Genomic DNA, 24,120 nt, shown 5'->3' on the forward strand with positions numbered 1-24,120 from the left:
GAAGAGAATGTTGAGGAGGGAGCAGTCTAGGCAAAAGCTGGCGGCAGCCTGGACTTGGAGGCTGGCAAAGGGGAAGAGGTGAAGTGGATTGAGTGTACATACAGCAGGTCCAGTCAAATAGGCAGATCAGGTAAGGGGTTGCGGTAAGGGAAAGTTGGATCCAGCAGGCATTGACCATGTGCAGCAGAATGGAAGGCCTGGCATTCTCTGAGCCTGGGAACCAGGAGACAACTAGGATGGTGGTGAGAGGATAACAGACCTGGGTGAGGATCCCAGGTCAGCCACTCAGTAGCTGCATGACTTTGGGTGAGCCACGCAGCTCTCCATGCACCTCAGTTTTCCTTTCTGAATAATGGGAATATTCACAGCTACTCTGCACATTTTTAAGGACTAGAATAAAGATGGTGTCTAGCACAGCACCTGGAAAAGAAAAGACTCTAATAAATGTTAGCATTTATAATCATGATGAGTACTTTTCCCCAAAGCAAATGCTCAGATTCACACTAAAGCTTCTGATCAGAAATACCTTAGGTGGAACTTCTGACTTCCAGAATGCAAGTATACAATGCAGTCATAAATCTAGGGGCTCCGTCCACATGGTAGATACTGTGGATCTGCATATTTATTACATTCCTTTTTCCCCAGAATACAGCAATAAATCTTGCTCTAACATACCAATATATCACAACAATTTTCTGACAGGTGGGAGTACACCACTTGGAGGAAGGGTGAACTTCTTCTGATACCTAACATCTGCTGTGTTTTGCCCATGATGACAGAATACGAGGCAAAGAACATATTCTGGCTGAGTACTAGGCAAATAAGCATCCATCCCCACCAAAAAATCCTCCAGCATTTAGCTGCTATTCTATGAATAGACTTTAACAATATGGACAGATCTCTAACTTTACAGAGAATGTCTGAGTCTAATAGCAGACATCAGTGTGTGAGAGAAAGTGGCATTTAAACGGGAAATAGGTAAGAAACATATAGAAAGTGCCTAGCAGATTGCCTGGTACCGAGAAAGTGACACATACATTCTTGCATGACTGTGATGTTGTAGCAGTGGCCGATGACACTGTTGTTTTCTAGAACACATTTTGATACAGGGGTATTGCAATTTATAACAACACTTTCAGGGTATTTAGATACAGTGATTTTATTTTAAATCTCCTTCCCCTTCTGCCTTATACTTTTCTCTATACAATGATTATTATTATAACTATTATTATTATTTTTTGAGACGGAGTCTTGTTCTGTTGCCCAGCCTGGAGTACAGTGGCGTGATCTCAGCTCGCTGCAATCTCTGCCTCCCAGGTTCAAATGATTCTCCTGCCTAAGCCTCCCGAGTAGCTGGGACTACAGGCATGTGCCACCATGCCCGGCTAATTGTTGTATTTTTAGTAGAGATGGGGTTTCACCATGCTTGCCAGGCTGGTCTTGAACTCCTAGCCTCGTGATCTACCCACCTTGGCCTCCCAAAGTGCTAGGATTTAGGTCTGAGCCACTGCACCTGGCCTTTACAATGACTATATAGAGATCTACCCTGGTTTGAAAGGCAGAGACGCTTGCTCAGAATGGAAGCCATGATAGGCCTACAGATCCACTGTAGGACAATGACACGGAAAAATATAATCACCGGGTACATAAAACCCTGTAAGCAGCAAAGGAATGGGCACCTCAGGGGAAGCATGCGAGGAACCGGAAACACAGACTAAAAGACAACCCAAAGCAGACAAAGCAGCACCAGGTCAAATACACACCCATGGGCAACTTATGTAGCTGGCGTGCAGGTCAGTGCCATGATGAGGAGGGGCCTTTAGGTATCACGGCTGTGCTTGGGGACATTTTACTAAGGGAAATCAATGTCACCAGGCCCCGGAATCACCACATTATAATAGGTAACAGGGAAAAGTACGGATGTGTACTGGATTAGGAACCCTGGCTAGAACTGCTGTCTGGTAAGCATGATAGATCCTACAGATAACAGCAAGACTTATAGGTTCTCACACTTCAGAAATTTGGAATTTTTGCTAATTCAGAAAGGCTTAAGATGATCTAAGCAGATAAAAAGGAAGGCTTGGCTAAGCAACTTAGTAATGCAAACAAGAATGAGGAAGACAAGTTTCTAGAAAAACGAAGCATTGCAGACATATTCAACTTTAAAAGTTCTCCCGTAAAATAAGCTCCCTTAAGCTTCTCTGCTGGTTACAAGTTCACTTTCAGATGTACATAATCTTAACATGCAAACAAATGGCTATTTTTCATAGATGTTCTATAATCAAGACTTTCCATAGGTGCACATCATCTACTTTTCTGCAAGGAACTTTGGTACACAAAACGGAAAGAAACATTTAAGACCATATTTATTATGGTCTATTAGTGTTACTATCCTTGTCTTAATCATAATACCAATGGGTACCGTGTTATTAAGCACATTCCACGTGCCTGGCACTATGTTAAAGATTTTGTATATATTACCTAACTTAATCCAATTATCCTATTTTTAGCCCTGTTTTAAAAATGAGCCAACTGAGATTAGCAGTTAAGTTACAGAGCTGTGGTTACCTAGATGGTAAGTAGCAGAGATGGGATTGAATTGGACTGGGCTAACTCTAGGGCTCAGCCTTTCAGCAGATGGTAATACAGTGGGGGAGGATAAAATAAAAGATAAATAAAACTGTCAGGCAATAAATGATAAGTGTCAAATGAGATGCAGGTGATAAATGCTAACAGCGGGTAATAGCCCTTGGTAAGTGCCATTAGCTTGTTTGGTAATAACAGGTTTTCTCTGCTCAAGTCTTCATCTTGAAAAAGTATGATGGCAGCCCAGGGCTTAAGAACAAGTATATTGAAGTGATGGACTGTTTGTCATATTGAATGCCAGATGTCACTAGTTCTTTGTGCAGAGTGGTGATTCCAGAGAAAGAAGGTGATTCCCCATAGCTGCAAATCAACGGTTAAGAAGAACCACATCTCTGAACATACTTCCTATTATATCTATTTAAATGACATCGCTGAGAGCAAAGAAGAAAAAACTCAATCTCCTAGACACATAAAATTATAAAGTATCTTTATCATTTCAGTTTTTTTTTAAAGTGAGAAACATTGGAAGCAACTAGAGTCTTCAGATTCTTTTATAGCCTGGACTATTTTGCAAATACCAACCATCGTATTATGGGTATCAACAAGACAAGGATGATTTAGTCCCAACTTGGAGATGTGAAATAAACTACTATGCTGGTTGCATTAAATCAGTCCTGAAATGAATCTTCCAGATATCAAATCTGGGCTTTTCGGGACAGTTTTATTTGCTAATATGCCTAATAAATTGAAAGCTGCCAGTGTTGTCATGAGATGTATAACTTGAACACCATAACCAATGTGAAAATGCCAATCTGTAGCACCCAGACGTGGCAAAGGACAGGGTTTCCAGAAGGAGGGTGCCTGTCCTGTGTGAGTGAAGCTCTGGCTGGCCCGCCCGTTTCTCCAGATGCAACCACTCAGGATCCCCCAGGACTGTTGTCATTCCTGAGTTACAGAAGCAAGGCAAACACAAGGCTCTTGGATAAAAGCAAGCCAGCCCACAGGACTTGGACAATGAAAGCCTAGTCAATTTTAACTTTTGAAATCTTTGAAAGACAATATTCCTGTTTTAATGTGTAGTGTGCTTGCTTATTTGTTTCTCATTTTAATTTGAGGCCTCTGAAATCACCACCAATTTGTCTAAAATTAAAATTTTCTTCCACTTTTTGGGGGGCTTCCACAAAGTTTGGGATTGGTGACTTTCTTGTCTCCTGTCTACCCAGCGTTCTATTGAATTCTAGTTGGTCCGTGGCTAAAAGCAAAGGTATTAGGGCCATCCATCTCTCAGCAGGAAGAACAGCAGAGTCAACATCAGAGCTGGGTTCAAACTCTGGCTCTACATACTCCCCAGAGTAGGTCATTTCATCCTTCCCACAGCTTTTCTCAGCTATCTAATAGGGGCAATGCTATTTCATAGGGTTGCTTTTTCGTATTAAATGGTATAATCTTCATACAGTGCTTAGCACAGTGCCTGGCACATAGTAAGTGTTCAAGGAATTATAGTTGGCATCATTTCTGCACTGTACCTAAGTATTGAAGAACAGTAGGGGATATGATTCTCCTTATCATAAATTTGGGGTTCAAGACTTGTTCCTAGGCAGAGAAACGGAAATCTAGTCTCTGACTTGTCCTTTCGGGTAACTGAATGAGGAATTTAAAATCTCCACCTTAAAATTCTCACTGATCTTAATAAAAGGCTCATGGAAAGGGTACAGAATCTGGAGTTGGACCAAAGGAAGGTTAAGCACCAGGTCTATTTGAGTGAATTTCAGAGCCCCTATGAACATAACTTTCCTCATCTATATAAATATGATAATAACATCCCTATCTCATGGTGTTTGTCAGTGTCCAATAAGATTATTTACATGAAAGAGGTCTACAGACTGTTAAGCTTTGGACCCATCTGTAACATCTCCTTTTAGCATCCAGCACTGGGCCTGGGAAATAGCAAGCGGCCAATTGAGAGGCTGTCACCTTTCCTCCTGCCACCACATCTGCATCTTTTTCAGTGCTGCTGTTCAGGATGAAAGGGAGGGGTGGGGCAAGGGTAGTCTCCAGGGAGGCCACCTGACCCAGGCCGCCTAATCTGAATAGTACATCCCCCAGAAGCAGTGACTTGTTTAAGGATGGGCACATGACTAAGCTAGGCCCAATGAGAATGAGAATAAGTTCCAGAACTTTCACAAGAACTGTTAGAAAAAGAAGCTCCTTTATCTGCAAAACTCCATGCTGAAGAAGGTAAATAAAAATGCTGGAAGCCACCATGTAAAAACAGTCTCAATGACATTATTGAGCCACTAGGTCCAGCTTTGCCTGGACCCCTTTAATTTTTAGTTTTATGAGCAAGTTTTCTTTCTTTATGAAAAAAGCCATTTAAAATTAGTGTTCTATTATTTGCAAATGAGAATCTCAACAGTAGATATTGTTCATCTTTAACCTTATTCTATATGCTAGATATTCTTTAAGAAGTAAACGTTTGTGCAAAATGTATCTATGTACATTTCTTTTTGGGGAAGAGGGGTAGATAGAATCATTAGTCTGCAGCATTCTAGATTTCTGCTTACACAGAAACCTCTCTGTTTTTAGCAAATTGGCTTCTGCCTTAAACTTTACTGTAACTGTACTATGAATATATACATTTAGTAAATCTAAAGCCTTTCAAATCATTCCACGCTCTCGTTGGCCTTTTGCGGTATCTTGAATTGCTGATCACCAAATGGGTCATAAAGATGGCATTAGATATTGGCTGGTCTGATTTTGCCTTTCAAGGCCTCTGGAGTTTGTGGGGGGTGACCAGAGCCTAGGATCAGAATGGTAAATAGATACCCTCTTACTAGCCAATTTCTGACTCTTGATGGCTGCTTGACAATTTCTTTTGAAATGTGGTGGAACTTCAAGCCTAGGCTAAGTAGAAAAGTGTGTGATGAGGCATTAACAATGTCTGCAATGGGCTAGGAGGAGGAGTTCAAGGCACTGCTGACCCTAACAAACATTTCGAGCTCAGATTTATCTGTTTAGAGTTTTAATTCTTATTAGTTCAACCCAGGGGGAGTTTGAGGCCCAAGAAAGTAAGATGCTAAGAGAAATTGTTAATATAAAAAATTGGTAATTTACATTTTTCCACTGACACCAATATCCGTGTCCCTAATCCCAGGATCCTAAAAGGAGCTGGGGCACTTATTCTAGGAAGAGGAGATGATGACCAGTTTTCCTAAAGCAGGAAAAATGCTAGCAAATATAGCAGAGAAGGGTTTGGGATGACTTCCTAAGAACGGTTCCATCATGTTGTCTGCATGTAAAATGTTCCTAAGCTCAAGAAGGAGAAAAACGTACTTAGCAACTAAATTAGTTGTTCAAAATCGATATCTGATACCATTCTCATAGGAAATAGAGAAAGAAAACTGATCTCAACCAGCTGGTTAATCCAAATAGTCAACTGCCATGAGTTCAACGTACTTTGTGTTTAGAACATACATGTAAACTGAATTCATGTATGTTTGTAGAACGCTAGGCTAAGAACAGCAAGTCTGAGTAGTAACATCGGTTCTGGGACAATCTAGCTAGGTGACCGTAGATTAGGTTTTCTAAGTCTCAGTTTCATTATCTGTAAAATCAGTATAATAATGCCTATTTATCCCAAAGCATTGCTGCGTGGGTCAAATGAGAAGTGTGAAAGTGCTTTGTAAAGCTAGGAGTCATTATGCAAATGCAAGGTATTATATGAGTGAACACACATTCTATATGTGCATATATACACACAGTTTATGAATAATATATGAGCTCCCTGTGTCTCAGATCCATTTTGATCAATAATCTCACCTCCAAGCTCACACAGAACATTAGGGACAAACACCTTGAATTAGTGCTTTGACAATAACTACAATGGCATTGAAGAATAGTGTTGAAAACCAGAAAACAAACAAGAAACTGCTGACAGTTGCTTTAAGCCACAAACTCTATCTCAACAAAACTCCTTGGCGAATCCCTCAGCAGCAATTCAATAAACAAAGCCATTCACTTGGTTTTACCCCACAGTCCTTGGTGGCCCAGCAGCGCACATTCTGAAGGTTCACTTTGTTATGCACAGTCCCCATCCTAGGACTAATCTTTTTATAATGAACTTAATCCAGTTAGAACTCCCTAGAATGGCCACATGTCAAAGTAATTGGATAACAGCCTGAGATTTTGTAATTATTCTTACTCTTCAAGCAGAGCTGGTTTGAGTCTGCCCACCCCTCCTATCGCTGACAACCCTTCCCAATGATAAAGCTAATGCCAATGGGGGGAGAATCAGATAGCTCCGTCTTGTGGGGCAGGGTGTTTGCAGGAGAGAGTGAGAGAGAGAAAGGGGGGAGAGGTGGAGAGTCAGCTGCTCCTGGTAGACAATCTGTCTCTCTTAATGGGCTGCTCCTTGCAATAAAAAAATGCAGACTTCTGAAGGCGGAGGTGCCTCTGCACCATGGGGAAGAACAATTAACCCAGTTGAGGAAATGGTTTTGAACAATTTTGCAGCTGCTAGGGCAGTGCTTCCCTTCTCGTTTTCCAATTTACCTTTCCCCCACCGAAGCACGCCATACTTGGCTCTTCTGTCCCATTACCCTGCAGCAAAGACAGAACACCTCTTTTGGGGTAGCAGTCCCCAAAATGACCTGAAAGAGGAAGTATGAGTTGAGTGGGTGAATATGGAGTGAAGATGCCAAAGTGTTTCCTAAAAACAGAAAATTCAACTGTGTAACAAAACCAGAAGGGCACCTTCTACCTTCCAGTTTGTTCACTGTCTATGGGTGAACGTCACGAGCAAGTCTGGGCTTGCCATCCTCTAAGCTACCATGTGTGGTGACTTGATGGCTCTTTAATATCAAGTGGGCCCCTCACTTGTACCCCTAACTTACTCTGAGGTGAGAGCAGTGGCCGCATTCAATAAGCCCATGTCAACCTTGTGAAAGGGCTGTACCTCCAGTTGTCCACATGGCTGATGACATAGAGATGAGTATCAGGACCCTAGCTGGGACTGACCTGTGACATCCGAGGAAAGGAGGAGGAGGGAGGGAAGGAGAGGCCTCAGACTGGCACCTCTTCAGCTCAGCAGATCAGCAACACAGATGTTCGACTTCTGGAAAGCGAACGGGGCTCCACTCGCTCATGCCCCGCCAGAGTCACACCACACTGATACATATCAGAGAATTGTTTTAATAATTGACAAAACATAATCACATTCCAGAGGAAAAAAACCAAAGGAAGATGAAAAGCCTCTTGATTGGTATCCACTCTTAAGGCAAGGGAGATGCTCATACATTCTGGCCTGGACACACCTCAGAGGTTCTGTGTCTCTGCCTGGAGCCTCCTCCACATGCCATATTTTTAATATGTTCTAAGTCTGCTTTCAGTTATTCCAAATTTATCAACACTGAGAGAGAGAAAACAATCCGACTGCTTTAGGGCTAAATTCGGGTGCTTCCTCCTCCCAACACATGCAATAAAACACATGCATATTTGGCTCTGTGAAGAGGCAGCCAGCATCTTAGGGAAACCCAAAACCATGTACAAAGAAAAGAGGGCATTGGTTCCATCAGCCCTGGGCCAAATATCTCTTGATTTGTTCTAATATTTGGGCTTGTGCTTAATTTCATGATTGGATTAGAAACAAGATTTTCCTCCCAGGCTATGGACATGGAAAGTTCTTTGCATGCTGTTTGTAAATTCCTTGTTACAATAATGGCTGCACCCTATGAACTAAGTTTTATGTGCTGTATTCTTATTTAATTCTTACGACAACGCTACGAGGGAGTCATGTCAAATGTAGGTAGCAGAGTTGCAGGCTCTGAGATGAAACAATTTCCCGGGCTTGTTTCAATGAGGCTGGGAATGGGATTTGTGTCTGTGCTTGTAACCCATACAGATGTGGACCCTTTAGCTCTTTCTTATGGCTGCTGATTTGAAAATCTGTCCAAGGGCCTGAGAGACACGAGGAAGGGGATTCAGCTGACCCCAGTCCTCTCAGCCTCCCCAGCCTCTTTGGAATAGAGAATCGTCCTGCCTCAGGACCGGAGAGCTTTGGTGTCACCCACAGATGCTACCATGGAGCAGCACCACAGGGCTGGGGATGTTAAGCCCCAACCTCCCAAATGCCTGCAGGTAGCCTCGGCCCTGCCTTTTCCTACTCTGCCTCCCCCAGCCCCAAGGGGCAGCCGCTTTTAGGGAGGGTTTCTCATGGTCCCATAGTACTCCCCAGCCTTGTTCGCACAGCACAACAGTGACATCCAGGGGAGAGGCGTGGTGATGGCAGGGACTGCCTGGCTCCCGCATCTTCTGCAGGTTTTGGGGCTGATTTGCAAGCACAGGCCCTGAATCATCAGAGGGCAGGCCTCTGGGGGCTTGTGGGCTCACAGTCCCCTCTGCAGCCTGCCGGGGGGCTTTAGACACCGACCACATACTTACCCCCTAGCTTGGCCCTCATCCTTCATTCTCACTCCTTCTCTACTCTTTGCTCAGTTACTCTAGGGTTCAGAAAGGGTGTCTCCAACTTGAGTGAACACATATCCACTCCCCTCCCCTTCAAATACCTCTCCATTCATGGTGTCTTTTATCAGCCCCACCTGATGATAGAACAGGTTTCTGGAACTAAAAATTCGCCCAGAGATTTTTTCAAAGAGAAAAGATTTTTTCAAAGAGAAAATATTTCACAATTAAATGGTGATGTGCGGGGGTGTATTGTTACTGCTATTATGTCTTACACTAGCATTTTCTAGTTTACACACACTGTGGTGTCCCCTTTGTTTCAATCTGTATGATAAAGAATCAGGATTGTCTATGGAAGTAACAAACCTACACTGCACATAGGGAATTTGACCCTACACACACACACACACACACACACACACAAATCTGCAAGTATGTAAACATCTAAACAGAAACCAAGGGCAATATAAACTTAAAGGTTGAAAGAGAAAAGCAATGAGAGAGAAAACAGATGCTTGCCTCTGCTGGGGACATTTTCTGGGGGAACATTTGGGCTGCTGCTCCATCACCTTTCCATGGCCTGTGGGTGTCATCTCCTCAGACTGCACTCTGGGATGTTCCCTGGATCCCTCGGGAGCTGCAGGGACAGCTGCCGTCCGCCGCCAGGGTGCCTGCGATCCATTCCCACAGCCCCCTGCTCGCTACTCTCTTTGGCCAGGAGGTGGCAGTGCAGAGATACTGCATGGGACTGTGGCCCAAATGGGAGGCACAGGAAAGAAAAAACAGGCTGGGGTAGTGGGCCTTGAGCATTTCTGCCCCACAGCTGTGCCCAGGTCAGGGGGCAGGGCCGCTTGGGTCCTGGCTGACAGAAGCTCCAGGGCTGCCAGAGAGAAAAGTGGGAGCCCAGTTCCTCTTCATAGAGCTGGCTTGCTGGAATCCTTCTGAAAGAAGGTGCCCCACAAGCAGGGCCCGGGGCTGGATGCAGACCCTAGGGCTGGGCAATGGGAAAGAAGCCTGAAAGATAGTGTTTTTTGTTTTTGTTTTTTGAGACAGTTTGCTCCTTCACCCAGGCTGGAGCGCAATGTTGTGATCTCGGCTCACTGCAACCTCTGTCTGTCTTTCGGGTTCAAGCAATTCTCCTGCCTCAGCCTGTTGAGTAGCTGGGATTACAGGCATGTGCCACCACGCCCAGCTAATTTTTGTATTTTTAGTAGAGACAGGAGTTCACCATGTTGGCCAGGCTGGTCTTGAACACCTGACCCTCAGGTGATTCGCCCACCTTGGCCTCCCAAAGTGCTAGGATGACAGGCATGAGCCACTGCACCTGCCCAAACAGCTTTTTATTATCCTGAAAACTGCCACCCCCAGGAAGGGCGGTAACTGCGTGCCTCCCTTTCCCTTCTCTGCCGGACCTGATGTGCCACCCTAGCGACTACCCGGCCTTGTCCAGGGTGTGATATACTGCCTGACACAGAGTGGGCACTTGCCCACTATTTAACTTCTAGTCATGGCAACAGAAGGGCACTGGCACAGCTGATGGGAGCTGTGGATTTCTGGGTTCAGAGGAGACTCAGAGAAGAAAGAGGCTCCATTAGAACAGGCAGGGTTTAGGTGTGATGTGATTTAGATGCTACAGAGCACTGAGCCAGAGCCTGAGGGGGCCGCAGACAGAGGCGAGGCTGCAGGGTGCAGCTCTGTCTCAGCACCTGAGAGAAATGATCATGAGGTTTGGAGACACTTTGCAGGTCCTTCTGAGGCTAGCGTAAGTGGTGGAATGGTCCCTTCCTGGAGATTTTTAAGAAAAGGAAGCTTTGATGGACTGATTTCACTGCAGGATGCAGGGCTGAGAATTTCAATTTCTTTTTCCCCCATTAGCAGATGTTTGTCTCACCAGCTCTTGGAACAAAATCTAATGTGAACCTATATCTGAAGCATACACATGGATTCGGATTAACCATGAAGAAGGCCAGAACTCTGTTATTAGGGCTGCCCCTGAGTTATCATTCTCTTACCCAGGATAGTGTCAAAGACATCTGTGAGCACCACAGGGCTCGGCTAAAGTGGGTTTGGAAACCGTTGGTAGGGATTGGCTGTCAGGGCCCGGGATTTAGTCCTGGCTGGTCATCTGCTGGGTCAACTTTGGGTCTGCCTTCCTGAGCTATCGATGGAGGAGTGTGGACTAGCTTAGCAGTCCCCACACCTGGCTGTCCTTCAGGCTCTTCCGCGGAGCTTGTTAAAAACACAGACGCCTATGCCCACCCCACCTCTCCAGGATCAGAACTTCCTGGGGCGGCATATAAGCATCTGTATTTTTAATGAGCATGTCTGGGGTCTCTGACAGTCAGGATAGCACACCCCTGAACAAACTGACCTGTGGATTGAACGGGGCTTCACCTGCTGGTGTTCCAAGGCTCTTATCTCCAGGCAAACCTGACTGGGTTTGGTTAAGCTAAGCTTCCCTTTCAGTAAGCGTCACTGAGCATGCGCCACAGAGAATCCTGCAGTCACGGGGACTGTTTAGCATCTTTGCAGACAGTCTAGGAGGAATGAGACCATGAGAAATTCAAAGCAACTGGGGCCTCCATGAAGCTTCATATCTGTAGTATGTCAAACATATGTGGTTCCATGAAACCTCAGTCCTGGGAACATAGCACAGAGATGGTTTCACTTTTATTACAACCAGCCCATCCTCCAGAGAAAGAGTCCTTTCAGAATCTTTCAAAAGCATGTGCTGTGACTAGAGACACAAGGCCAAAAAGAGCTGACCAGTGTAGGCAAAAGACCCAAAGAACAGCAGTCAAATATACCACAGTCAAAATAAATCTTTTTTTGTTTGTTTGTTTGTTTTTGAGGCAGGGGCTCTCTCTGTTGCCCAGGCTGGAGTGCAGTGGCAAGAGATGATGGCTCACTGCAGCCTCAACTTCCTGGTCTCAGGTAATTCTCCCACCTCAGCCTCCTGTAATCCCAGCTGGGTGCCACTGCACCCAGTTAAGTTTTTGCAGCGATGGGGTCTCACTATGTTGCTCAGGCTGGTCTTGAAGTCCTGGGCTCAAGTAATCCACCTACCTCAGCCTCCCAAAGTGCTCGGATTACAGGCATGAGCCACCATGCCTGGCCAAGGTGAATCTTTTCTAGGTTTAAATTCAAAAACCAGTGTGTAAGGCGAGGTCAGAGCTAGTTAAAATTACCCTTGAAAATTCTTTAAACCACTGATAAAATACAGCATTGGATGGCTTTGCATATATATACAGTCTGCTGTGGTCTAAATGTTTATGTCCCACTCCACCCTGTCCAAATTCATATGTGGAGGCCTAATCACTAATATGATGCTATTTGGAGGTGGGGAGTTTGGGAGGTGATTAGGTCATGAGGGAGGAACTCCCATGAATGAAATTAGTGGGGTCCCTTATAAAAGGGACCCCAGAGGGCTGCCTTACCCTTTCCACCAAGTGAGGAAGCAGCTAGAAGGCACCTTCTATGATCCAGGAAAGGCCCTCAACAGACACCAAATCTGCTGGAGCTTTGATCTTACATTTCCAGCTTCCAGAACTGTGAAAAATAAGTTTCTGATGTTCTAAGTCACCCAGTCTACGGTATTTTGTTATAAGAGCCCCAGCAGACTAAGACAAGATCTGCATAGTCACATGGGCATGTTAATACATAAAGCAGAGGTAGAGAAACATTTTCGTAAAGGGCCAGTCAATACTTTAGCCTTTGTGGGCTACACACACAATCTCTGTTGCCATCACTTAATTCTGTTTGTAGGAAAAAGGCAGCCATCGACAGTACCAAATCAATTAGCTCTGTTTCAATAAAACTTTATTTACAAAAAGACAATGGGCCAGATTTGGCCTAGGGGCCAGCTTCCCAGGCCACAGTTTGCTGATCTTCTTATAAAACATAATAAAGAGGGTAGGGGGGAACGCGTTTTACAAAAAATACCTACCTCGAAACATTACCATGTAAGGATATGAAAGTAGGTCTGAGGAGCAGATTCATGTTTTTACCTCAGGCTTACCCTGCACATACACTGACCAAAATGGCAGGTAAAGTTGCCCAATATAGAAATGATTTATCTGCCTCTCATGGCTCAGCACAGAGTTGGATTCCATAAATTGCATACTAGCCTTCACAATTCAATATATAAATATAAAAACAAACACCAAATCTGGGCCAGGCATGGTGGCTCACGCCTGTGATCCCAGCACTTTGGGAGAACAAGGCTGGTGGATCACTTGAAGTCAGGAGATCGAGACCAGCCTGGCAACACGGTGAAACCCTGTCTCTACTAAAAGCACAAAAATTAGCTGGACATGGTAGTGTGCGCCTATAATCCCAGCTACTCAGGAGTCTGAGACAGGAGAATCATTTGATCCTGGGAGGTGGAGGTTGCAGTGAGCCAAGATTGCGCCACTGCACTCTAGCCTGAGCAACAGAACAAGACTCTGTCTCAGAAAACAAAACAAAACCCATCAAACCTGTTTATTTTAATTTCAGTGAGTTATAATGCTTTTTTTTTTTCTTTTGAGATAGAGTCTCGTTCTGTTGCCCAGGCTGGAGTGCAGTGGTGCTATCTCGGCTCACTGCAACTCTGCCTCCCGGGTTCAAGCACTTCTCCTGCCTCAGCCTCCCGAGTCGCTGGGATTACAGGTGTGTGCCACCATGCCCAGATAATTTTTTGTATTTTTAGTAGAGAGGGAATTTCACCATGTTAGCCAGGATGGTCTCGATCTCCTGACCTCATGATCCACCTGCCTTGGCCTCCCTAAGTGTTGGGATTACAGGCGCGAGCCACCACACCTGGCCAAGTGCATTATACAGATTTAGTGTATGGGACATCTAAGTCATGGGTGGGAGGAAAAGGGAATATTATACACAATATTCTGTCCCTTTATCTCAGGAGATAAGAATCACAAGGAGAAAAATTGGCCCCAGGTAGAAGATCAAGCAAAGACAGTCATTGGTGTGGGAGAGGAGAGTTTAGGCAGCATTTTTTTCTGCCAGCATTCTGCAAGAGATTAGCACCAGTGTTTTCTCTCAAATGGTCGAAGCATGAAAGTTCTTGTGAAACACTTACAGATATCTGGCCTAGTATTTAAGGCATAGTGACTTAATGTCAACACTGGTTAGAGCAACAACTGATTCCCAGCTATAAACAAAGCTTATTAGTAAGAAAAATATTGCTTCTGGTAATAGGAAGGAGTTGCAGCATTTGATGGGAAAATCCAAGAAATGAGCTCCTGCCATACTCCTTCTAGAAGGGAACCCTCTTTATAATAAGGAGGTTCCTGCTGATCAAAGGCTGACCCAGGCCTAGTCTCATCTGTTGCTGTGTCTATTCCTACACAACTGTCTCAGGAAGACAGACTTCTGCCAAAGAAAGATGCAGAGTAAAGACAACCATGACTTAAGGTCTTTGATGCACAGGGCTGTTAGGGATGTGGGAAATATATGATGCCACCCTGGACAAACCAAGCAGGAAGGTCACTCTGACTTCCCTCATCCCCAGCATCCATGCTGACCGCCTGGGATCCCCACCTTGCCTGGCTCCTCAAACGTGTCTTGAACCTTCTTGTGTTTCTTGGGGAAGTAGGAGGCAGCTCCAAAGAGTTAGGAAATAGATTTAATGAGAAATATTCCCCCAAAGTTCCCAAGTGCTGTGGGTTATAAATGAAGCCATGAATCACGGGGCCGCCTGTAATATTTTATAAGTGGTGTTAGAAACCGCCTCTAATAAACGGGGGAGAAGATGGATCACCTTTCTGCAAAAGCAAAAAGGGATGTTGTGGGCATAAATATATGCAAAGACCAGATTTTGATCCAACCTGGGTAAAGAAGCAAGGCCTCGTTCCTCTTTTCCTCATTCCTGGTGCTCTAGCTGTTAAGAGCTTTATTACTGGAGCTCAGCACACGTTTACATTTCAGGCTGATTGTTGGTTCGGGCATCACATCTGGTATTACTTCCCCCAAGTTGGGGCATTTTGCATCAGGCACCCAGCCCTGTCACCCTCAGAAGTCCCCTGCAGCATTTCCCCACAATCTCAGAGGCCTGAGGGCTATCTTTGTGGGGAGGAGGAGGAGGAGGAAGAAGAAGAGGGAGAAGAAGATGGGAAAATGCCAAAAAATAAAAAAGTGGGGAGAAGGCAAAGGGTTAAAAAAAGAGAGGGAAAGAACAAAAGGCAAAAGGAAAGACCGTGAAGAAGAAAGAAAGGGCAAGAGTAGGTAGTAAGGAAAGAAAAAGTGAGAGGGGGCAAAGGGAGTAGAAAACCCCATTAATGGGTGGTCCCGGTTGGAAGAGTTCTGCTCTGATACTTTTTCCAGAGATTAGGCCTTGTTAAAGATAAAAGTTATTCATGACCTTTTTATTCAGGATCACTGCGATGGGTGTAGGACCACAGCAATGAGGTTTCGCAGTGGGGAAGAGAGATTGTGCTCAACTCTGAATACAGTATGGGCAGGTGGGGGTATACAGCCAAAGAGCAGGCAGGGCATCAGCAGATGAAACATGACCAAGAGGAAACATCAGGGATGTTTCCTAACATCCTAAAGCCTCCTAACAAGGTTTTTGCTGAGGACAGGCCAGGGAGACTAGATATCACCTAGGGCATTGTGGAGGATGAAGCCCTTGATTACATATCAAAGGTGGAGGATTCTGGCTAAACAGGATTAGCAGATTCTTGCAAAAATTAGACATCAAAGTCCCAAAGTTAAGGCCTAGTTAGGAAGAGGACTCAGAGGATCCTCACTAGTGAGTTTGGTCATGGAGAGGGATTCTTGGTCAGTATAAACCAAATGGATGCTTCTCTTCCCACATCCACGGCTATAAGCAAATTAGTGCAACCTGCATGCACTGACTTAGCAGATATTTCTGAGCAATTTACTATGCCTATCTCATCAGGCCGGTTGTGAGTATTCAAAGAAATAGCAAGTGCTTAGCAAAGGGCAGGCTCCCAGGGAGGACTCAGTAGCATTTTATCGACTATGATCACCCATGACTCCTCAATGGGCCTACAGTTTAGTGGGGAAAGGGAGAAAAAGTCAGAACATTACATTCTTGGCCCATGTCTTCACACAACAGATCACTTAGAAACAGGAACACAGCTGGTTCTCCTCTGTAAAGTGAAGCTAATGATAACTATGTCACCAGGTTGTGGCAATTAAGCGAGATAATTGGTGCAAAGCACTGTACAGGCCTCCAGGCACAGGAGTACTTCATAGGCTGTTACCACAGCTGCAGCTGCCCAGTGCCTGGCACGTCCGTGGCGGATGCTTGATATAGCCTTGCTGGATGAAGGTAGGTGCTGAATCCACATTCACTCCCACACTCTCTTTTGGGCTCCATAATTTACTCTCAGCCCAGGGAATTGGGGCAACAGAATCAAACATTTACTGTGCACAAAGAGCTCTCATACATAAATATTTATTTGCCCTTCAAAATGTTTTCACTGCGGCCGGCGGCTGAGCACTGAAGAAATGCTATATTTAAGCATCCAAGTTGACGGCTTCTAGAATACAGCCATAATGGGCCCCCAAATAGGTTTTTCCTGTGGAGCTGGGAGTTGAGAACATTTTATTTAAAAGGTGTCATTTCTGCTCGGGGGAAACAGGTGTCACTCCCGAGCCCAACAATTCATGGAAAATGGTCTTATTCTAGATGATCAAGCATAGGGAGGAATGAGGCAGTGAAGCGGGGCGGGGTGGGGGGAGCACAGAATGCTTTGGCACTGGTTTCTTCAAAGGAGTTGAGAGCTTGGGCAGGCTACTTACCCTCGCAAGCCCTAACCACTTACCAACAAACAGGGAAAAATTACCCCAAATTTTATCGGGCTGGAGGAGGGGAACACTGATAATGGACATAATGTGACAGAACTGTATCTGACATACATGAAGCTCTCCAAAATGGTTAGCTATAATAATTATTTGTTAGAAATACTGGCTTAGTTTTGGATGGGGCCTAGGGAGCAGAAAAACTAGGGCTCTGCGAGAGTGAAGGAAGAACACTCGCTCCTAACACCTGTAAGATTCCCAGCTCACAGCTTTAAGCTGGTTAGCTCTTGCAAAGCAGGTTCCTGGAGATAATTATTCTATTAATCAACATAATACTTCGAGGTTACAGAAATACTCCCATTTTACAGATGAGACAAGTAACACTTGAAGGAAAGATGTAGATTTTCCAACGTCACTTGAAGCCAAGGTTTTCTGTCTCTAAAGCCTAAGGCCTTGGCACTCAGGGAGCTCAAACTCAGACGTAAGGCAGGAGGGGGAAGTGGCTGGCAGGAAAGCAATTGTTTGGTAACAGATGAATAAAGAGACCCTTTAAAGCGGACAGTTCCAGCTGATTGTTGCCTTGAGAGAATGCAGGTCAGGGCGGCCACATCTTCTGGGTTTTCAAGCAAAAAGAAAGCTCTGGGGTTTTAATGGTAAAAACTTTAAGAAACGTGTCTATGTGTCAGATTTAGCCCCATGTCCAAAGCCCTCCAGGTTCTGGCCTCATCCCTTGACCTTTTCTTCCAGAGACTTCACAATGCCTTTGGGCGTTCTGGAGGAAGGTCCATTCCCTGGCCACAGGGCCCAGGCCACGCAGAGGCACTCCTGGCCTTCCCAATTGTGGGGGATGGGGGGGGAGGTGGGGGCAGCTCACAGGTGTTTCCTATTTAATTTTGATGTGCAGGTTTTAACAAGAGCAATTTATAAGTCTGACATTGTCAATGGTGGTCTGAATGGCTGTTCAGACTAATACAAAGGCTGCCAGAACCCATTAGCAAATCAATTGGGTAGTGTGGCATTTTTGAAAAGGAAATTATTTTTCTATTTTTGCAGGTTAGACAGCAGTGCTCCCTGGAGGCTCTCCCAAGGGGGACTGTGTGGCTGCCTTCTCAAAGTTGCAAATATTAATGGTTAGGACTCAACTGTTCCTTGCTCCCCGTCCCTGCAGCTCTGCTTCTCCTCCCTTCCTCACCACCAACAGGCTTGGCCTGGTCACTCAGGCTGCAGGTGTTTGCTGAGTCTCTTTTATGGGTCAGGCTGGTCTAGGCCCTGAACCTAAGCCATGGGGAAGGAATGATCTCTAACCCCATGGTCGTGACAACACCCTGGGGTACACACTCCAGTGCCAGCCCGATGGCAAGTGAACTGATGCCTGCAAGGGGCAGGCTTGGGAGACCTGTCACTGTTGGGCCAACTTCCAAGCCTTTGTTGAGCCCAGAAAGCACAATGGACTTATGCCCACTGCCAAAAGGTTCAGGGTAAGAGCTGGGAATGGAAGACTGTGTGTTGAGGTGAATTAGGGAGATGAGGCCCCACAGAATACCCACAGGGAGAAGATCTCCAACGGCGAGTCTGTTTAAATTTCACATTGTGACATATGATGGAATCTCCCTTCCTGCCCCCCACCCCTCCCAACGAACCCCACCAGAATGTCTCCATTTGTAGCTATGACTTCAGGCTTGGGGATGCCATGCCTGCTGAGTATGGTCTTACAGTGCTGCAAGATTGAGAGGAGAGACCAGCCAACAAGCATCTGGGCTCTGCCCATAGCAGCAAAATGGAAAGGCAGTGATTGGCTGGCCTGGTCCAATCCAAACTCTGGATGCAGCCACACCCGAAACAAGCAAAACTCATTTTGAGTTTTAAAGGGGAGAATATAGACAAATAGCACCTGTAAAACTAGAAAATAAGCAGTAAACTTTCCCAGAGAGACATCAATTCCTTCCCACCTCATCTCGAAGGTAAAGGTTGTCTATCCCCCACTTCACACATGTCTAGTGTTGAAAGTAACATTAGAACAAAAGTCATCTTCAAAACTAGCCCGTTATTCTAAAGGGCATAAAAGGCCAGTAGCGTCTCTGAGAAATCGGAGCACCAGAAACTTAAAGATGTTCTTTGTCTGTGAGAAAAGGGCAACAGAAACCTGTCTACGTTTATGTAGGCAACAGTAAGACTGACACAAAGTACATGTGATGAAATATTTAGGTTTATTTTTAAAAAATCAAATTACGTTTTACCCACAACAAGAAGGTTCAACTAGCTGATCCATAAAGAACACAGAGGGTCACAAAATTTTGAAATATTGCTGAGATCCTCACAAGGTCAAGGCCTAATTTGACCTCATTCCAGGTCTGCAAATTATTCTCTTCAACTCAAGGCATTAATTTCAGCCTCCACATCCACTTAAAAAAAAAAAAAAAAAAAAAGAAAAGAAAAAAAGGCAATGGCTCATGCCTGTAATTCTAGCACTTTGTGAGGCCAAAGTGGGTGGATCACCTGAGGTCAGGAGTTTGAGACCAGCCTGGCCAACATGGTGAAACCCCATCTCTACTAAGAATACAAAAATTAGCCAAGCATGGTGGTGCATGCCTGTAATCCCAATTACTCAGGAGGCTGAGGCAGGAGAATCGCTTGAACCTGGGAGGCAGAGGTTGCAGTGAACTGAGATGGTGCCATTGCACTCCAGCCTGGGCAACAAGAGTGAAACTCTGTCTCAAAAAAAAAAAAAAAAGAGGTGGGATCTATCTGGCTATGTTGGCCAGGCTGGTCTTGAACTCCTAGCCTCAAGTGATCCTTCTGCTTTGGCCTTCCAAAGTGCTGGGATTACAGGCAAGCGTCACTGCGCCCAGCCCCTTTAGCCCCTTTTAGTGTGTTGACCTTGGAACTGGCTGTGAAAGGCTTTGTGTTTCAGCGTCTTATAGACCAAAGTGACTTCATTTTACACGTACATCCCCCAGGGGATCCTGCGAACATGCAGATTCTGGTGTAGGAGGTCTGGGGTGGGGCCCAGGGCCCTGCATTTCTGATAAGCTGGGTGATGCTGATGCTGCTGGTTCCTACGCCAGGTGTGAATAGCCGGGACCTAGCAATGGTTGCCAAACCTGGTTGTGTCTCGGTATCACTTGAGCTGGTTAAAGCAGACAGCTTCCAGGCCCCGCCCCCACCAGAGTTTCTGATGACAAGGTCCTGGGGTGTGTGTTTTTAACAAGCTCCTCTGGTGATTCTGTTGCACCCTCCACTGTATCTGTGTGGGGAGCGGGGAGGGCCACAGCTGCCATGGCTGCTAGATCTGCTTTGGCTCCTTATTCACTGCATGACCTTATCCAAGTCATTTAACCACTCTGAGTGGTTCAACTCATGCATTGGGGTAGGGGTTCTAGAAAACAGCCTAGTTTGGTTAATGAAACATCATTGAGTCTTTCCTGCTTTGGTAAAAATATAGGAATCATCATCAAACCATTTCATTTTCTCTCCCCTCATCCACATTTTTCTGAAATGGTTTTGAGAGACTGTTAAGAATTGTTACTTTTGTACCTGTCACAAAGGTAACTCCAGCATACTGTGTGGATAGAGTAGTGTGATGAAAAAGCATTCTTATTAACCATTTATGTATGGTCACCCTATAAGCCATTCACTCATCATATATTTCAAAGGATTAGTATACAGCTAGCGCTCGACTTAGGACCACGATTGGTTCAGACAGACTGGTTGTAACACGATTTGTCGTAAGTTGAGTAGGCTATATGCACGCGGAGATGGTAGTGCTGCTGGAAGCTGGTCCGCACTGTCGTATGCCCAGCTGGGCAACGTTTGCGCTGCCAGACGCAGAACAGTCGTGGCTAGCGATTATGGTCGTAAAGTCGAATAGTCGTAAGTTGCATAGGTCGTAAGTCGATCAATATCTGTATAAGAAAATCCACTTAGCACCAAAAGTTTTTTAAAGCTCTCATCACTGATTCAGAAAACCTTCCAGTGGTGAATAGGGCTTTAAGGACCTCATTATGCATGCACCTCTGTTATCTAACTGCAAGGATAGTTGATGAATAGTCAACAGCTTCAGGAAACTGCATGGCATTTTATACTTTAAGGATACATTCATGTCCAGCTGCCAGTGTTTTGAGAATTTATTATACATCAGGCACTGTCCTCTAGGTTTTATTTGCACTCTCTCTTAATCCTCACAGAAACCTGTAAAGGAGGTACTGTCATTCCCACTTTACAGATAGAAAACTGAGGCCCAACGAGGTTAAATGAATTGCTTAATGTAAGCCAACCATCAGGTGAAAAGCTGCCGTTCAAACCCAGGACTCTCTGCCTACACAGACTATGCCCTTAATCACTATACAACACTTCCACCTTTCACATCTACCACAATCTTTGACACAGTTCACGACAGTTCTTTGATATAGATTGGGAAGACTTTCACCCCTAGAGAGAGAGGAGGGCTCGGGGAGGAGAAACATCAGAAGGTTGCCTGAATTGGCAGTTCAATGGTGTGGATGCTGGGGAAGAAGGTGTCGTGTGTACCCCTTAGATCTCCTTCCTATCCATGGCTTATGAATGAAGCTCCACCAGGAGTGGTTCCCTTTTTAACTTCCACTTGGCCAAAGGTAATGAATGTATGCTACAGAATGCTCCCCGCCCCTCCTGTCCATGGCAGGCATTGCTAATGGATGACAGCTCTTTCCTTCAGGGAGGTGAATGTGGCCACACCACCCTTCCTGGCAGAGGACTGCAGCCAGTCTATTTGGGCTGAGATTTGAAAAGAATGTGGTTGCCTCTCAGCATTAAGCCTTACAGGCAGTAACAGAAATACCATGTAGAAATGGCGAAGTAGAAACACCACGTATCTGAGAACTTTGAAGCCTGGGTTTTAATCCTGGCTCTGATGCCAACTTGTGACTTTGTGCAAGTTATGTCTCACTCTGGCCTCAGTTTATCGATCTGTAAGTGAGGGGGGTTGGCCTGTGCTATAGAGAATTTAAAGTTTCTTCCAGGAATAACATACTAGGTTCTGACAGGTATTCAAAGCCAGATGGAGCTCATCAGGGGAAAAAGAAAGGCCCTGTCAGTGTTGAGATGATTGTGTGGCCAGATTTGTGTAAGAAAACATCCCCACACGTGAAAACCACCCTGGAGAGCCCACTGTGCCTCGCTGTCTGTGTCTGTGCAGGATAAAGCATCTACAAGTGGAAGAAAAAGCAAACACAATGTCATTTGTTCACATTATGAGAAACAACCTGTCAGAGGCCCCACCTCCAGGCTGCCTGGAGTAGGTGGTCTCTCCAGAACAGAACTTCAGATGTGGGGGGGGGTCAAGAATCCATCCTAAGTGATGTGGGAAGAGGGGGTCTGGAGCTTGAGGCACAGCTGCTCAGTTCTTCTCTGGCTCCCAGGCCCCAACTCTGTCTTCCCTTCTAAGCTGGGAGTCAGCTCGAAGTTCCTTCTCCTTTGTTGAACTCAGACATTCAGGACCCTGGCTGTGGCATTCCATGCCACCCCAGATGATAACAGCCAACATTTACTGAGTTCTTGCAGGGAACCAGGCATCGTGAGGTGCCTGGACCCCTCTAACAGTCTTGTGAGGTAGGAACTACTATCATCCTCACTTTAGGGCTAAGGGAATGAAGGCTCAGAGAGGTTAACTTGCCCAAGGAGGCACAGCAGTAAGAGGCAGAGCCAGGAATCACTGGTCATGGGCAGGCAGACTCCAGAGCCCTGAATTTTAGCCGTATAATACGGCTGGTGGCTCCAGAGATCTCAGATATTCCGTGGTATATTGTCTATGCAGCATGGCCAAATGACTGCCTTCCCTTTTGGATTTAAACTGTAGGCGGGTAGGGGCCGTGTCTTACTCATTCCGCTCTGTACCTATGGTACCTGGCATACTGCATGGCATGTAATAGTCGGTGCTTAGTGCTTCTCTGGTTAATGTATGCACACGTAGATGAGTGAGTAGAATCCAGAAGGCAGAAGTTAAGGAGCCATGCCTCCTCTCTGAATTTTAAACTTCTTGAAAAGAAAGCATTTAAACTATTTATTAAATGCCTACTATATGCTGGGTATTGTTCTAAGTGTTTGATGGGATTGGTTTCATTAATCATCAAAACAACTAACGAGGTACAATCCCCTCCCTCCTTTGCATACAGAGGAAGCTGAGGTTCTAGGATTATAGTAAATCGTCTGGGATCACACAGATTTAAGTGGCAGAGCTGTGATTCAAACTCAGGCCTATCTGACTCCGAAGTGCCATGATGGTTCATGCCATTCCATGACAGAAGGTGTGTTCTTACTAGTGTGAGTCCAAAATGAAATCACCCTGGCGGAGGATACCTTCTTGGGTTGAATGACAGCTCAATGACAGGTACTGGTGGCTGGTTCCTCAGATTCCCAGATAATGCTAAGATTCAAAGGCAGGGCTAGCAACACAAAGCCCAGTTATGATTGGTGGAAGGAAGCTATCTGGGGCTCCAGCAGGGTTTTGCAATAAGAGAACCTAAAGCTGGAGCTTTATTAGTTTGCTGATGCTAATCTTACTTTAGGAATAAAAGTGGGGGCACTGTACTCGGGAAAGATCTTGGACTGAGTCTAGGAGACAGGCAGCAAGGCTTATGGCAAGAGCCTGCATCCTAAGAACTAACAATTTGGGCTGTAAAGATGGCTAGTAATCTAACCAGCCAGGACGCGGTGGCTCACGCCTATAATCCCAGCACTTTGGGAGGCCGAGGCGGGTGGATCATGAGGTCAAGAGATCGAGACCATCCTGGTCAACATGGTGAAACCCCACCTCTACTAAAAATACAAAAAAAGTAGCCGGGTGTGGTGGCATGTACCTATGGTCCCAGCTACTCGGGAGGCTGAGGCAGAATTGCTTGAACCCAGGAGGCGGAGGTTGCAGTGAGCCGAGATCGTGCCATTGCACTCCAGCCTGGGTAACAAGAGCAAAACTCTGTCTCAAAAAAAAAAAAAAAAAAAGCTCCATCTCCTCACCTGTGTAACGAGAAGTCCATGGGTCATCTCTAATATCCCCTCCAGCCCAGAAAATCTTCATTCCAAGAAAGTATTGCCATTCCTAACCTCCCCTTTCTCCCGTCACTGCTAAAATACCCAGTCAGAGACAGCTGTATCTTTCTCTAGATAAAAGCCCTGGTAGAGAGGAAACCTCTAGGTAACAGGACATAATTAATAAGACCATACAGGTACCCAGTGCAGGAGGAAATAGCCAGCACATTCACTCAGTCATTAAAAATACATGTATTTATTTCAACCATGTACCAGACATCGTTTGAGTGCATTGATGAACAAACA

General features: G+C 45.3%; 1 protein-coding gene across 1 annotated transcript in view; it reads right to left on the reverse strand.

Moving 5' to 3' along the window:
- SLIT3 (slit guidance ligand 3) overlaps positions 1-24,120 on the reverse strand; it is a 544,627-nt gene that overhangs the window by 263,832 nt on the left and 256,675 nt on the right. The window lies entirely within an intron of this gene.

This window comes from Cebus imitator, unplaced genomic scaffold (assembly GCF_001604975.1).
Source record: "Cebus imitator isolate Cc_AM_T3 unplaced genomic scaffold, Cebus_imitator-1.0 Scaffold86, whole genome shotgun sequence".
Taxonomy (NCBI): domain Eukaryota; kingdom Metazoa; phylum Chordata; class Mammalia; order Primates; family Cebidae; genus Cebus; species Cebus imitator.